Raw genomic sequence first — 14900 nt, 5'->3', positions numbered from 1 at the left:
AGCAGAAAGTGAACTGCTGTTTTAGCAAGCTGTGCATGTCAGAGCTGGGAGAACACAGGAATGGATTAAATCCATGCTCCTTCTACCCCAGGATGCCATCTCTGGTGATGGGCAGCAGTCTGGGTGCCTTTCTGAGCTGTCCCTGCATCTGGAAATTCCAGGGAGCCGGAGGTCACACCCAGACCTTCATCCTTCCTGTCCTCTCTCTGTGCATTGTGAACTTGCCCCATGTTTTTCAACCTGCTTATGCTTTTGCCCTCCACAGTATCCTGTGGTAATGAGCATTACAATTTAATTAGCAGACATGATAGGGAACCCATCTGACTCTATTCAGGTGTTTAAGCCAGTCTTTCCCAAAGAGTGAATCAGATTGCTCTCTAAGGATGAAAAAAGGGACGCAGGACACGTGAGAGGGGCCAGGAAATTGCTTCAGTTCTCACTGGAACATGTTCACTGCACGTGAAGAGGGAGAGAGAGGGAGAGAAGGGAATAAGGACAAAGCAGCTTCCTGGCTTGAATCCAGAGACTGAGCTGAGAATAAATAATAATACGTGCCTAACGAGCTAACAGAAACACCCATCATTCCCATCAGCAGAAACCATCCTGCTGCCTAAGTCAAGTCTCCTATCATGGCCACTGTGACCAACACCATATAAAATCTGATGTGCTCTAAAGAAAATAAAAAACGGAGAAAATGAGGACCCAAGTCTACCTGCTACTCATAGGCAGAGAGAAATACTCCTTGTCTCTCCAGTTCCTCCCCTTGGCAGCCATCACCTCACAGAAAACACTGCAAGGATGCCATACCTCCAGCCACACTTCACCTAGGGACTGCTCACTGCTTTCCAAGGCAACAAATCTCAGGAAGAGCACAACTTTTATGCTGAAGGACTCCACACAACAACACAGCTGCCTCTTTACCATGATGATAAAAGCAGCCAGAACATGAGGCAGGTTATCCAGCAGGGAGGCAGAGCTGCAGGGAACTGATCCTCATGCAGCAGCAGGAGGGGACCAGCCCCAGCTCTCCTCATTTCAACTCTGGATGCCAGCACATTTCTTGCTTCCCCAAGAGGGAACTTAACCTAACTTACCCTGAAAACACACTGAAGCGGAATCGCTCAGAGAGCTGAAAGGAATAACAACCCTGCCCCAGCTTTCCAGCCACTGCAGCTCCCTCACACAGGGACAGCTCCATCCTCCCTTGAGTCCTAACTGCACTGGGCCTGGCCATCCAAGAGGAGCTGGCTGGCAAGATGCTCTGTTGCAGCGATTTGTGCTTACTGGCCATCTCCCTTGGCAGGAAAATCAACTGAGAGCAGCTTTTGCCTTGCTCTGATTTAGTGCTTGTCTAGCTAAGAAGCCCACAGTTGTTTAAAAGCCACTGACCTGCTCTGGTACTTCTTAATCTGAACCACACACTGGGTCTGGACCCTTCTGCAGTTATTCATACCCAATTCCACATTGCTCGCCAGGATTTCCTGTTCAGAAACTTTCAGGAATCATTTGCTAGCTTGTGCTATTTTTTTTCCCCCCAAACTGGACATTGTAGAGACAATCATCCATCCCTGGCAGCACCCTGTCTCTCTGGGACAGGCAGCACACTGGTTTCCCAGCTCTCACCCTCGGAAAAGTGCCAGATGCAGGAGCTGAGATGAACCTGCCCACCTTTGTACCAGGCTGTCAGCCCAAGCAACTGCAGAACTCTGCTCTGTGCAAAACCTGCATTTAGGCACTCACTCCACACAGGTGCCTCTCAATTCCAGAGATAAAGCACCGTGGCAACTCCAGATCCCAGTTTTTTTGATGGTTGCACCCTGTGCTGAACTTGATGATCCTTGCTAAACATGACTTTATAAATGTCTCATCCTGCAGGTTGGCTTTTTTCTTCTCTTCTCATGTTTTCCTTTCTCTGTCTCTAGCCAGAAATGATTTACATGTTTGTTTACTCTGAGCTACATTCATCTGAGTCATTCAGCAACCCTCTACCCACAATCATATTACAGCAAATTTGGAACTGGAGTCTCAGGGAGTGAATATTCATGCTGTTGTCAAGATGAGGGTGGGGGGCCATATTCTGCCACTGGGTTTCAGGAAAAACTGACTTTTGCAAGCATGTCAAAATCCAACAGGCTCACAATCCCCCGTGTTCTGCATTTTTCCTAAAGAAGAAGAAAATCCAGGCAAATAAATTACTCTATATTTACACCAGTTACAGTGTAACAATTAGTAGGATTTGGCTCATTTTGTACAAATTATACTACTGTACTTGTAGGAATAATCTATTCTGTTTCAAACTAATTTTAGCCACCCTTGACTGCTCTTCCATCTGTTGTAGGAAAAAAAATTATTTGCAGTTAGCTATTGTGAATTTTCTTCTCCAAGGTATGTTTTCAAGAACTACATCTCTCAAAAAACAACGTAATCATATTCTTAGCAAGACTCATAGCTCAGCTGACAGTACCTTGTCTATTAAATCCACAACATGAAAAGACCTCAGAATTGACATTCTAAGGATTTTTTTAAGGTTGCCTGAAATAAATCTTTGCAGAAAGGAAGCTGATCAAAGAATTTTGAGCTTTGCATTACCTTTAATGCAATCCTAGAAGCTATTCAGAGATTCTACCAAGGCAGAAAGGGGGTTATGAAAAGTAACAACACCTTTTAGAAAACATATTACAAAACCAATGAGATTTCAATACACTACAGTGAAAGTGATGCACAATAAAACAGAAATCATTCTCTCAGAAGCCCAGTAATAAAAATAAGGAATTCTATTAATGTTCTATGCACTTGCAAGATATATCAAGACTGATCAGAGGTTTGTCTCAAGCTCAAGTCCTTTTCCATCTAGTTCCTCTTCACAGCTTTACAAGAAAAAAGAAAACAACTAAACCAAAAACCAGCACCTCGACCTTTTTCTACTTTTAATTCTAGAAATGTACTCTGTAGCAGTATCTGAGGTATAGTTCTTTCCTAGGAAGTCTTGCCCCTAGCTGACAGTGTATTGATCCCTGCTGTACCTGAGAATAAAAGTACAGCCAGATGGAACAGCAAAGCCCCACCACAGAGAGCAGTGGGCTCACAGTGGGCCAGGGGTGTCATGGTCAGGGGAAGCACCTTCATGTCTTCATCCACTAAGGGTCTGGGGCTGAAGCATTTCTTCAGCTGATAATTACTGCCAAGTTGCATGCAAGAAAACTGGGAGCGAACACTCATGGCCAGAACAAAGAGTGGCACATCTGATAGCATCGAAATGGGGGGTGCTTTTCTGCCTTTTCTCGAGAAACAACACTAGATTTCTTTAGGAGGGAGTATTAGTCAAAATGCCAGTTCCTTTAGTCTGTTTTGGAGCGCCCTGAACAGGCATTTGGCTACAAGTTCCAAAAAAAAACTGCCTAAAGATACCGTTTTAACTTCTGAAAAGCATTTTTAAAGCAGCAATACAGTAATTTGCATTTACACAGTACCTGCCTGGCTGAAAAGTGTTCTCAAGGGCTTCTGAGCAGCTTCACGGAGCCCTGGGAAGCAGTGACACACGACATCATTAAGGAGAAGGCAATCAGCACCGAGGAATCCTGAGAGATTGCCCAGGATCAGGCAGGATGTCCTCAGAACAGAAAAACCCAGCTCAGCTCTCCCATGGGGACAAGCACACACACTGAGACACCGTGACCACAAAGACAATGCTCTTCCCAAAAATCCTTCCTCCCAGCTTTGATCCCGATGGGTCCTTTCATACTCGAGAGATTCTGTGCTCCTTGATCACCTCTTGCATTCCGCACTGGGCACTGCATTACATAAGCTCGCTTGCACAGAGATGCACCGGGCACGAAACTTAGGGTTTACATCTGACCGGCAGAAGGACCAAATATTTTTTACAATACAGTGGAAAAGTTAAGAAGAAGTGATCAAACAGACTGGGAATTCAAAGCGATGCTGCTCGAGAACGCGAGGCTTGGTAGGTGACTGTTCAACCATGTTACCTTAGAGCACGGAGAATTTAATGGGAGACTCGCACATTACCATATTCATAACCATGACTAACAAATCTGTTGTCAATGCCACCAAAAATATCACACAAGCAGAATGTTTTTATACCAAAGAGACCACTGAAGTCACGGCTCCATAGTAAACAAATGAACTTATCAAGAGTCTTGAAAATCAGCTCTTTTTTCTCTTTTTTTTCCCTGTAGAATTTGATATACAATGAACTGTGAGATGCCTGATAGTTCAAAGAAGGGTCGATAAAAAAAGCATTTTCTTCTGCAAGCATCAGAGCAGAGAACACCCCTCCGTTATCAGTGTCACCTTTCCAATGCTGAGGGCACGTGGGTCACCCGGATGACTCACAGCCAGGTCAAGGGCTGCCCGAAGGAATAACAACTTAAACCGGCATTTAACCCGCTCTGCGAGGATGCAGGTGGTCGGTGCGTGCTGTCATTTAGGACAAGGGCAGACAAAATCCAGCACCGTCCTTCGGGATGCGAGCCCAGGTGCTGCCGGCAACTCCCGTGGGGGAGCGCGGCCACGCATCCCGTCCAGTCCCGCATCCGCCGCGGCTTCGCATCCCTCCCGGTCCCGCATCCCTCCCGGTCCCGCATCCCTCCCGGTCCCGCATCCCTCCCGGTCCCGCATCCCGCCCGGCCCCGCATCCCTCCCGGTCCCGCATCCCTCCCGGTCCCGCATCCCTCCCGGTCCCGCATCCCTCCCGGCCCCGCATCCCTCCCGGTCCCGCATCCTTCCTGGTCCCGCAACCCGCCCGGCCCCGCCGCCGGCAACTTCAGCGGGAGCAGCGCTCCACGCCGGGGCAGGCGGGTGCCGGTGGCTCCGGGGGATGCGGGCACGCAGCGGCCCCGACCACCCGCGCCTGGCACTCGAGGGCTCGGGGCTCCAAGTTCCGAGAGTGACCGCGGAGCTCTCGGCGCCGTCCCCGTGCCCGGTGCCGCCCGCCCGGTGCCGCCCCGTCCCCGCTCACCTCCGCGCCGCTCCGTCAGGCGGTACCCGCCGGGGTTCCCGCGGGCCCGGGGCTCATCCGCGATCCGCCGGGCGCCCCCATTCCGCCCGCCCGCTGCCCGGCCGGTCCCTACGCCGCCGCCCGCGGCCCCGCGGCTCCGCGCCGCCGGCGGGCAGGGCAGGGCGGCCGCCGCATCGCGCTCCGCGCCCCGGCAGCGGCGGCGGGCACGGCTGCGAGCCGCCTCCCCAGAAACCCCGCCGGGAGCTCCCCGTGCTGCTCCCGTTCCTTGGCGGCAGCAGGGCCCCGGGCGAGCCGAGCGGAGCCGAGCCGAGCCGAGCGCCCGGGCACACGCCGCGCCCCCCGCACCCGCTCACGGGCACACGCCGCCCCTCGCGCGGAAACACCCGCCCCGCACACGCACACAGCGACACACAGCCCGCACAGACACACACCCTATACAGACACAGCCCCACAGACACACAGCCCGACAGACACACAGCCCGCACAGACACACACCCTACACAGACACAGCCCCACAGACACACAGCCCGACAGACACACAGCCCGACAGACACACAGCCCGCACAGACACACAGCCCGTACAGACACACAGCCCGACAGACACACACCCTACACAGACACACACCCTGCACAGACACACACCCTACACAGACACACAGCCCGCACAGACACACACCCTACACAGACACACACCCTACACAGACACACAGCCCGACAGACACACACCCTACACAGACACAGCCCCACAGACACACAGCCCGCACAGACACACACCCTACACAGACACACACCCTACACAGACACAGCCCCACAGACACACAGCCCGCACACACACCCTACACAGACACAGCCCCACAGACACACAGCCCGACAGACACACACCCTACACAGACACACACCCCGCACAGACACACACCCTACACAGACACACACCCTACACAGACACACACCCCGCACAGACACACAGCCCGCACAGACACACACCCTACACAGACACACAGCCCGACAGACACACAGCCCGCACAGACACACACCCTACACAGACACAGCCCCACAGACACACAGCCCGACAGACACACACCCTACACAGACACACAGCCCGACAGACACACAGCCCGCACAGACACACACCCTACACAGATACACACCCTACACAGACACAGCCCCACAGACACACAGCCCGACAGACACACAGCCCGCACAGACACACACCCTACACAGACACACACCCTACACAGACACACAGCCCGACAGACACACAGCCCCACAGACACACACCCTGCACAGACACACAGCCCGCACAGACACACACCCTACACAGACACACACCCTACACAGACACACACCCTACACAGACACACAGCCCGACAGACACACAGCCCGCACAGACACACACCCTACACAGACACACACCCTACACAGACACACACCCTACACAGACACACAGCCCGACAGACACACAGCCCGACAGACACACAGCCCGCACAGACACACACCCTACACACTGACACACAGCCCGACAGACACACAGCCCGCACAGACACACACCCTACACAGACACACACCCTACACAGACACACACCCTACACAGACACACAGCCCGACAGACACACAGCCCGACAGACACACAGCCCGCACAGACACACACCCTACACAGACACAGCCCCACAGACACACAGCCCGACAGACACACAGCCCGCACAGACACACAGCCCGACAGAAACACACCCTACACAGACACACACCCTACACAGACACACACCCTGCACAGACACACAGCCCGACAGACACACAGCCCGACAGACACACACCCTACACAGACACACAGCCCGACAGACACACACCCTACACAGACACACACCCTACACAGACACACACCCTACACAGACACACACCAACACACACCCCGCACACAGCAACACACACCGCACACACTGACACACAACCTACACAATGACACATACTGTACATACTGACACACGCCCGACACACACCCTACACACTGACACACACCCTGCACACAGACACACACCCTACACACTGACACACACCCTGCACACTGACACACACCCTGCACACTGACACACACCATACACACTGATGTGCTTGCCACACACTGGCACACCTCCTACACACACCGACACACACCCTACACACTGACACACACCCTGCACACAGACACACACCCCACACACCGACACACACCCCTCACAGACATACACCCTGCACACAGACACACACCCTGCACACTGACACACACCCTGCACACAGACACACACCCTGCACACTGACACACACCCTGCACACAGACACACACCCCACACACCGACACACACCCTGCACACAGACACACACCCCACACACCGACACACACCCCTCACAGACACACACCCTGCACACAGACACACACCCTGCACACTGACACACACCCTGCACACAGACACACACCCTGCACACTGACACACACCCTGCACACAGACACACACCCCACACACCGACACACACCCTGCACACAGACACACACCCCACACACCGACACACACCCCTCACAGACACACACCCTGCACACAGACACACACCCTGCACACTGACACACACCCTGCACACAGACACACACCCTACACACTGACACACACCCTGCACACAGACACACACCCTGCACACTGATACACACCCTGCACACAGACACACACCCTGCACACACCGACACACACCCTGCACACAGACACATACCCTGCACAGACACACACCCTGCACACTGATACACACCCTGCACACACCGACACACACCCTGCACACAGACACATACCCCACACACTGACACACACCCTGCACACAGACACATACCCCACACACTGACACACACCCTGCACACAGACACACACCCTGCACACAGACACACACCCTGCACACTGACACACACCCTGCACACTGACACACACCCTGCACACACACATACCCCACACACTGACACACACCATACACACTGATGTACTTGCCACACACTGACACACACCCTGCACACACTGACACACACCCCACACACTGACACACACCCCTCACAGACACACACCCCACAAACCAACACACACTACACACACCCCAAGACACCCCACACACACATACAACCCCCAATACACACCCCACTCAAGCGCGGGCCCAGCCACACCTCATGAATTCAGCCACATCCCTCCTCCATTCACACCCTCACGTGGGTACATCTGCCCCTCACACACATGCACACACACACCCCCATTCCAAACACACCTTCACACCCACACCCACACTGTTTGGGCTGGGGACGGAGTGAATTCTCACCCCAGGATGTGGTGCAGGGCCGTGGGTTTGGTTCAGTGTGAGGATGGTGATGATGCTCACACCCCAGTGTTGTAGCTGTGGCTGAGCACGGCTCATCCCAAGCCAAGGCTGTGCAGTGGGCAGGTGCACAGGGAGCCAGGACAGCCAACCTGAACTGGCCAAGGGGGTACCACAGTGTCCTGTCCAGTAAAGGACCTGGGGGAACTGGCCAGGGTCACTGATCGCTGCTGGGGAACAGGCTGGACATCTGTCAGCAAGTGGTCCATGTCTGCATTGTGTGTGCATCCTTCTTAGAGCTGATTCCTGTCTCTCTTTTGTCACCTCCCTTTTCATTACAGTTGCATGATGATGATGATGATAGTATTTTATTTCACTTATTAAGCTGGTTTTAGTTCAACCCACTGGTTTTACCTTCTTTCCAATCTTCCACCCCATCCCATTTGTGGAATGTGTACAAGTGAATGGTCTGCATTGTACTTTGTTGTTGGCTGGGCTTGAACCCCAACACCCACACACCCACACACATCCACCCACCCACTCATGGTTCCCTCGCACCCCTCAGAGCCTGGTGCTGTCACTGGGAGGTTGAAGCATGAGTGTCCCAGAGTCACCAAACCAGAATCTTCACAAATAAAAGCTGCTACCAGGGTCTTCTTTCCCAGGAAGTGTCCGTTCTTTAGCTTTCCATAGCCGTGAATGGTTGCGCTTCCAGTCCCACGTGGGAAAACACAGCATGTTTTCCTGTGGGTGGCAAAGACATCACTGACTTACTTTGGGGGGACTCTTGCTCCCATTTTCAGTCCGGCACAGAGCACTTTTCCGTTGTGGACCGCGACCCTGCAGTGGCAGCGGCGGTTTTCCGCGCGGATCGCACTCGCTCGTCTCGGCAGCGGCGCTCGCTGGTCGGCGGCGCTCCCTCTGCACGGCTCCCAGGTGCTCTGTGGTGACTCTCTGCCTGCTCCGCAGCCTTGCGCTGGCCGTGGCCCCACGTTGGGCGCCACTCGCGGCTTCGCGTTACTTTTCTCAGCCCCAGTCAGCTCTCGAGCACCTGGCTTGGGCGTCTCAGCTTTTCATCAGGGCCGGGGCTTGCCGCAGTTCCCAGGCGCTTTTGCTGCCGCGCTCCGGGGTGGGCTGTTGGCCGTGCTTCGCCGTCGGCGCGAGGGAAGAAACAAAGAGGCAGGGAATTCGTCCAAATCCGTCCGCGTGGCAGCTGGATGCTTTACTGGCTGCGAGAGCTGCGGTGGAAAAGCTGCAGCCCGCTCCTAGCTTCGCACGGACGCAAATGGCCTCGATCATGCTGAGGAGTGGGATGAAATAGGGGAGGGACCGGGCGGACGGGGAGCCCTCCCGCCCAATGGGTACAGACATCGCGGTGATGACGTGTACTACAGCGACCAATGGGAACACAGCAGGGGCAGACACGGGGCTTTGGGGTGACTGGGACTGCGAGAACGGGGAGACGGGCACGGAAACCGCACCAGGGGAAAACCCGGGGGATGCACGAGGGTACAGAGAACCGGAAAACTAACAAAGAAAAAACCCCATAATTTGAAGCCAAACCCAGGATGTAACACCTCCCAGCACAGCACTGGGTGACACCTTGTCCAGGGACCAGCTCTCAGCTGAGCTCTGCAGCTACCTCAGGGCTCTGAGCCCACATCTCCTCCTCATTTCCCAGCCACTTTGTCTCATGGATGTCCAAGTCTGTCAGGCTCCTGATCAAGGCTCCTAATTCCTTTAAAGACAGACTGAATCCAGTGAATTCCAGCTTTCACCTTTTCCCTGGCCAGGATAGCTTGCTATGGCCAGACAAAGGAACTTTTCCTCCATCCCTTTCCCACTGACCCCACCAGGTTATATTGGGGTTCACTTCTCCCCTTGCTGCACCTGAAGCTGAATGCAGGACTTTCCTTAGACCAGGAGAGAGGAACTGACCTCTGAAAGGAGCTAGCCAGGAGAGAGGTCCCACTGATCCTGCCTCCCGTGTCACACTGTGACATTCCCACAGCCAGATCCATATGGGCAGGACCACACCCACATGGCAGCTCTGTCCCCTGCGGCTCTGGCATGGGCACAACATCACAGCATTAAATTCTTTTTCCTTTGTAAGCACCAAAACTGTTACAATGAGCCTTTCTTGCACTTCATGCTCCAAGTCTTGATGCTCAAGAAGAGCCTGTCATTGGCCTTATAAACACATCAAACCAATGTTCTGCCCTTTTAGTGATCAAAATCATTGCCAAATTCCCCTAAATTTTGCTGTGATGTTGTTAAAAGATGAATAATACATGCTCACACTCTGAATTTGCTGCACCTCACTCATGCTTTCCTTGAGGAAAGAGTTTACGTGCTATAGCCTGTGCACAGGGACCACTTTGTGTGGGACAGAGATGCAGCCACCTATGAGGAGAAATGCAACCACAGCTTTAATGGGGCACAAAAACATGACACAGACAATGCCAGGCTCCTTGGCTCAAAGTTCCAGAGCCTACCAGCAGCCCTGCCAGGGAGGCACCACCTAAATCTGTCACAGCATTGGGACAAACTCTTCTTCCCCTGCAAACAGCACTGGAATCCACTCAATATTTTATGGTGCAAATGCTGAGCTGCCCTCCCTGTCCTCTGAGGTTCTGAGCAGAGCTGAGTAAATAATTCACAGCAAATCATTTATTCAAAACTCCTGCCCGTGTTTTGTGTCAGTCCAAGAACACAAAATTATGTTCTCCCTGTTCAGGTTCAGTCCAGCTGTGTTTTAGGGTTTGGGCTGGTGTTCAAGGGTGCTTCTGCAGGGGTTCCACTGCGCTGTCCCTACGTGTATGTGCTGAGTGGGTGCAGTTGTCTTTGTAAGTGTCATCCATTTGTCCCTGTTCCAGTGGGATGACCTGAATTTACTGCCAGGGAACAGCCTTGACCCCAAGGAGAGGGTCCATTTAGCAGCCAAGATTAGGTTCAGATTACAGACAGAAAACTGTTCGAGTGAGACAAAAAAATTAAAGCAAAAGCCTCTGGTTATTGTGTAGAGAAAACATAGGAGGGGCTTCTCCAGCCTTCCTTTCTGAGGGGTGTTAGCAGGGGAACAGGGCAAAGCTGCAGCAGGGAAACTTCACTCAAAAAGCAACGCAAAAGACCCCCAAAAATCCCACAAATGCAGGTGATTATAAGGTCATTTTTGAAACACCATACCAACCCAAGTTCCATTTTCAAAGGCTATATATGTCTATCCCATTTGGGAATTCATTCCTCTGAAGCCACCTGAGCTCAATTAACCATCAAGGACCAGATTTCCATGTACACCAAGCTGTGGCAGTGCCTGGTGGCACTGGTGTCAATCAAAATCAGGCCCAGTGGGGCACTGACAACCCATTTTGTGTCACAAAAGCTGTCTGGTGCCAGCAATCTCAAGGACAGTAACAAGTAAAATGGACAAAATTATTTATTTCCCATTTCTTTACCAGAAAGTGGACAGTTGCTGAGCCCTAAAAATGGAAAGGGAAGCAGTCAGCTATCCTTAGAAATAAAGCCTCTGGAAAAATGTCTTTTATCTTGCTGGAAAAAATGTGTTTTCCTTCATTGTGCAGAAAGGCAGATTTTGCATATTTTAATTAGATCAGTTGAAAACTTGGGAAAAAGAGAAAAAAGAGAACCTGCTTTGCTGTCAAGCTGCTTAGTGAAGAAAAGTTCTGAAAGTTCAGGAACTTGGAGAGAACTTTAAATCTCCATGGCTAAAAATAATCCATCCCTTAAGAAAATGCCATAGATTTTTTTTTCTTTCTTTTTTTTATCATCGCTGCCTTAGATGACTTCAGGTCATCTGAACGTGGAAATTAAAGTAGGAAACTGGAAATCTTCCTCTTCTCAACTTTCGGGTTCTTTTCAGAACCTTTTTGCTGCTAACTGGGCAGAGGGTAATCCCTGTAGGGCTGCCATTCCACTTGGATTTGCAAGAAGTGGTGCAGCTTGATGAAATATAGCTTGACAAGATGTTTGGAGCTACAGCTGGTGGTGCAGACATGAGCAGGAGATTTCTACACCTCCTCTTCAGTAGTTTTAATGTTTCTCTGGAATTATTAGCATTATTTTAGATTCTGTCTTTTTTTGCTCCACTGAACACCCACTGAGCAAACACCCCAGGCTCTGCTGGTGGCAGAAGGGACAGCTTGGCTCATGACAGTGGCAGAGCCTCGTTCACGTCAGGGGAAGATCAGGCTCCAGGACTTACACCTGCTGCTCCCACTGAACTGAACAGGAAAAGTAGTTTAAATCCTGTTGTGACAATGTTCTTTCCATCCTGCAATGGATCACAGAGTCATGGAATCAGCAAGGTTGGAGAAGTGCAATCATTAAACCAGCACCATGTTCACTACTAAACCATGTCCCCTAGTGCCACATCCACACACCTTATGAACTCTTCCAGGGATGGTGATTCCAGCACTTCTCTGGTCAGCCTGATCCAATGCTTGACCATCCTTTTGATGAAGGAATTTTTCATAATTCACAGAATGAGGAGGTTGGAAGAAGCCTTAAAGATCATCGAGTCCAAGCCAGCCCCACACCTCAACTGAACCCTGGCACCCAGTGCCACATCCAGGCTCGTTTAAACACACCTGGGGATGGTGACTCCACCACCTCCCCGGGCAGCCATTCCAGAACTTTATCTCCCTTCCTGTAAAAACTTTTTCCTAATATCCAGCCTATATTTCCCTTGGCACAGCTTGAGACTGTGTCCTCTGCTTCTGTCAGTTCTGCCTGGAGAAAGGCAATAATAATATCCAATCTAAACCCCTCCTGATGCAACTTTAGGCCGTTTCCTCTGGTCCTGTTGCTTGTTAATTGGGAGCAGAGCCTGAGCTCCCCTGCCAGCTGTCCCCTCCTGTCAGGAGTTGTGCAGAGCCACAAGGTCCCACCTGAGCCTCCTTTTCTCCAGGCTGAGCCCCTTTCCAGCTCCCTCAGCTGCTCCTCATAGGACTGACTCTCCAGACCCTTCCCCAGCTCTGTTGCCCTTCTCTTGATGGTCTCCAGCCCCATTCTGTCAGCAGAAAACTGATTTTGTCACCACCACTTTCTCAGCAGTGTCTGTACTTTTTTTCCCCCTGCTCCTGCTGCTCCAGCCCTGTTGCCCAGTGGGTTTGTCTCCCTTTCCTTGTCAGGTCCTTTTTCCCTTTTGCTAACAGAGCACCCACATCTCTGCCTCCCTCCTGCAGACAGACACACCCCGGGCTGCTTGGCTGCCCACAGCAAGCTGGGTGTTTCCTGGCAGGGCTGACACTGAGCTGCAGCATCTCACAAGTGCTGGCTCCTGCAGTGTTGCAGTTCTTTAAGGAATGGTATCACCCTGCAGCTGTTGTAGATGTCGGCGAACCCAATGGGAAGAATGATGTGTCTGACTTATTTCAGAAGGCTGAATGAATTCTTTATTATAATTATGCTATGATACATTAATATACTATATAAAAGAGGATACTAAAAACTACATGCTACTCTCTCTAACTATCCTATCTAACTAACTCCTCACAACTCGTGACCCTGTTCTCCAGAGTCCAGACACAGGTGGATCTGATCTGCCATCAGGCCCAAACAATCCACCGTGATCCAACCAGGCATTCGCTCTAGGTAAACAATCTCCAAACATATTCCACAAGAGAAAAACAAGGAGCAGAAATAGAAATTGTTTTCTCTTTCACTTCTCTCTGTGCACCTTTATAAAAATCTTGAGAGAGAGAAAAATGTGCTTGCCACATGCAGCAGACCCCCACAGATAGGAATGTTGGAATGACCCTTAAACCCTAAAGGGAACCTATTGGCCAGAGGCCAGATGGCCCCAACCCCCCAGAACCCAGATAAAAACCCACTCCGCCATTGTTCGGTCTCTTTTTCCTCCTTCTCCCCTGAAAATAAACACATGGAAACTGAGTCTCTCTCTCCTGGCTTCTGAAGCTCTGCTCCTCGGCCGTCCCCAAGACTGAGCTAGCGTAACAGTTCAGGGGGGCAGTCAGAGGGGATTGCATCACTGCAGGAGCCAGGAGGGGACAGGTGACCTCGAGCAGCAGTCACTCCTTAATAGCCCCCTGCTCATTTCTGCCGTTTGCTCCTCCTGGGGGAGTGCCCCTCTGCGCACACACGGAGGGCGATGTACCTGCTCCTGTGCCCGTGGTCCCTGCCTGGAGCTCTGCGGCACACACTGATCCCTCCAGGGATGCCTGCACCCAGTGGGAGTGCTCAGAACTGTCCCAGCAATTCCCCCACAGACACACACGTGGGTTTGGTACACGCAGGAATTGTCAGAAAAGGAAGCAAAGACCTTGACCTGGCAATAAATCTCCTGGGAAGAGCAGGGTGTAATGGCACACAGTGCCAGGGAACTGCACAGGGCCTGGCAGCCAGGAGCACTCAGGAATGTGAGGGTATTTGTATGAGACCAAAAGAGTTTAATTCCTAGCTTCCCACAATTCACCTCTAATTTTAGCCTTTAGGACAAATCCCTTTGAAGTGTTGCCTTTATGCTCTCTTGCCCTGGATATGTGTCTTCAAACTAGGCCTTTTCTTTAGTGTGCAAATATTAATTATTTTTAAAAGAAAAATTTGGGTATTAGAAATAAATTTTTTA

General features: G+C 51.7%; 1 protein-coding gene across 2 annotated transcripts in view; it reads right to left on the bottom strand.

Annotated features, from left to right (window-relative positions):
• TRPC5 (transient receptor potential cation channel subfamily C member 5) overlaps nt 1–5233 on the bottom strand; it is a 95080-nt gene extending 89847 nt beyond the window's left edge. The window contains exon 1 of one of the 2 annotated variants that reach the window (XM_068205204.1): nt 4979–5233. The gene's annotated coding sequence lies outside the window, so the exon portion shown is untranslated. Of the gene's footprint in view, nt 1–3470; nt 3495–4978 lie in introns of those variants that run through there. The other variant, XM_068205206.1, reaches the window with a different exon arrangement.
• Between the last annotated feature and the right edge of the window lie 9667 nt (nt 5234–14900).

Source organism: Anomalospiza imberbis, chromosome 14 (genome assembly GCF_031753505.1).
Source record: "Anomalospiza imberbis isolate Cuckoo-Finch-1a 21T00152 chromosome 14, ASM3175350v1, whole genome shotgun sequence".
NCBI lineage: Eukaryota > Metazoa > Chordata > Aves > Passeriformes > Viduidae > Anomalospiza > Anomalospiza imberbis.
The sequence above is the reverse complement of the archived record's forward strand: the minus strand, read 5'-3'. Positions and strand labels throughout refer to the sequence as shown.